The sequence below is a fragment of the Myotis lucifugus genome, unplaced genomic scaffold, assembly GCF_000147115.1.
Source record: "Myotis lucifugus unplaced genomic scaffold, Myoluc2.0 scaffold_484, whole genome shotgun sequence".
Lineage (NCBI taxonomy): Eukaryota > Metazoa > Chordata > Mammalia > Chiroptera > Vespertilionidae > Myotis > Myotis lucifugus.
The window spans coordinates 571,179-573,957 of NW_005871532.1; positions in this window are offsets into that span (position 1 = coordinate 571,179).

A 2,779-nucleotide genomic window follows, 5' to 3' on the forward strand; every position below is an offset into this window, starting at 1 on the left:
CCAGGGTTTTTGGCCCAGGTGTTTGTCAAGGGGTTTTTGGCCGGGGGTTTTTTGCCACGGTTTGTGCACAGGGGTGTGTGCAGGGGTATGTGCAGGTGTGTGTGCAGAGGTGTGTACAGTTCTGTGCGCAGGGGTGTAGGCAGGGCTGTTGGCAGGGGTGTATGCTTGGGTGTGTGCAGGAGTTTGTGCAGGGATGTGGGCAGTGGTGTTGGCTGGGGTGTGTGCTGGGATGTGTGCTCGGGTGTGTGCAGGGGTTTGGGCAAGGGTGTATGCAGGGGTGTGTGCAGGCATGTGTGCAGGGGTATGGGCAGGGATGTGTGCAGGGGTGTGTACAGTGGTGTGTGCAGGGGTGTGTGCAGGGGTGTGGACAGGGGTGTGTGCAGGAGAGTATGGCACAAGAGGGGCGAGGGAATTGTTACATTCTCACTCATGGGGGTAAAGCCGAATGCTCAGTGGCTGTCTGTCTACACACCAGTTTGTGGCTTGACAGAGGAGGGCAGGGGGCAGAGATCTTATTTTTGTCTCCTCAGGGCCAGGAGAGTGCCTGGCATGTTACAGCCTCAGGAGATATTCAGGCAGTGGGTGCGTGGATAAGCTGCCAAAGAGAGAACTGTGAAAATCTAATAGACTCTATCAAAGTAATCCTGATATATAAAAGCCCAGGGTCCTAATGACCATCACAACCAAATGCTGACCAACCCGGAAATCCTTCAGTCAGCCACGGCAACCCGCACTGCCTGCCCCGCTGCAGCCCGGTGGCCCAGCACTGCCTGCCCCGCTGCAGCCTGGTGATCCAACAGCCTGGTGGTCCCAGGGGGTGAAACCCAGAGCGAGAGAGACAAGGTCTGATCCGCAGCCTAGTGGCAGCTGTTGATCAGTACTTGCCTCTCTCTTTCTCTCCCTCTTTCTTTCCGGGCTTCACCAGCAGCCAGGCCTTTCTTTCTCTCCAGGCCTGGCGGGGGTGCAGGTGGGGCTGCTGTTCAGCCCCACCTCTCTGATCAGTTATGGAGATAGGCCTGGAGATGCTGACTGGTATAGGAACCGACCAATCAGAACCAAATGTGGGTGTTGTGAAGAACCAATGGCTGCCTAGGAGGCAGAGCTTCTGACGCTGACTGGCATAGAAACTGACCAATCAGAACCAAATCTGGGTGCTGTAGGGAGCCAATGGTTGCCTAGGAGGCAGAGCTTTTGACACTGACTGGCATAGAAATCGACCAATCAGAACCAAATTGGCCAGCAGAGGAGGGCAGTTGGGGGTGAGATCAGGCCTGCAGGTGAGGGCCATTAGAGGTGAGATCAGGTTGGCAGGGGAGGGCCGTTGGGTGCAAGATCAGGCCAGCAGGGGAGGGCAGTTGGGGGAAACCAGGCAGGCAGGCAGGGAGGGCAGTTAGGGGCAATCAGGCAGGCAGGCAGAGGCAGTTAGGGGCAACCAGGCTGGAAGGGGAGAGTAGTTAGGGGTGATATGGCAGGCAGGCAGGTGCGCAGTTAGAAGACAGTGGTCCCAGATTGTGAGAGGGATGTCCGATTGGGGAGGGTGCAGGCTTGGCTGAGGCAACCCCTCCTCCGTGCACGAATTTCATGCACCGGGACTCTAGCTTGTTCAGAAGTGCAAAATCAAAGGTGCCAGCAGGTTCTGTGTCTGGTGAGGGCCTGCTTTCTGGTTTACAGACAACAATCTTTTTGTGCATCCCCACAGCAGAAAGTGGGAAAGGAAGCTCTCTGGGCCTTTCTTATGAGGGCACTAACCCTATTTGAGGAATCCACTCTCGTGACCTAATCACCTCCCAAAGGCACCACCTCCAAATACCATTATATTGTGGATTAGGTTTCAACATATTAATTTTGGGGGCACACAAACATTCAATTTATAATAGTTTATAAACTTTATAACAGTTTATAATATACTAGAGGCCCGGTGCATAAAAATTTGTGCACTCAGGGGGGAGGGAGGGTTCCTCAGCCCAGCCTGTGCTCTCTCGCAGTCTGGGACCCCTCAGGGGATGACCACCTGCTGGCTTAGGTCTGATCCCAGGGGGATTGGGCCTAAGCTGGCAATCAGACATCCCTCTGGCAGACCAGCAGCCCTCGGGGGATGTCCACTTGCCAGCAGGGAGCAGACCTAAGCTGCAGTCCGACATCCTTAGCGCTGCTGAGGAGGCAGGAGAGGCTCCCACCACCACTGCTGTACTGGCAGCCATCAGCCTGGCTTGTGGTTGAGCAGAGCTCCCCCATGTGGGAGCGCACTGACCACCAGAGGGCAACTCCTGCATTGAGCATCTGCCCCCTGGTGGTCAGTGTGTGTCATAGTGACCAGTCATTCCCAGTCTTTCTGCTGTTAGGGTCAGTTTGCATATTACCCTTTTACTATATAGGGTAGAGGCCTGGTGCATGGGTGGGGGCTGGCTGGTTTGCCCTGAAGGGTGTCCCGGATCAGGGTGGGGGTCCCGCCTGGGTGCCTGGCCAGCCTGGGTGAAGGGCTGATGGCTGTTTGCAGCTGGTCACACCCCCTTCAGGGTGGGGGTCCCCACTGGGGTGCCTGGTCAGCCTGGATGAGGGGCTGATGGCTGTTTTCAGGCTGGCCACACCCCTTTCAGGGTGGGGGTCTCCACTGGGGTGCCTGGGCCAGTCTGGGTGAGAGGCTGAGGGCCGTTTTCAGGCTGGCCTGCGACTGAAGCTCCCAGCCTCTCCTTTTTTTCTTTTTTCTTTTTTTATCTGGATTTATTTACCTTTCTATAATTGAAACTCTATTGCCGTCACTGGCGCTCCCAGCTCTGAA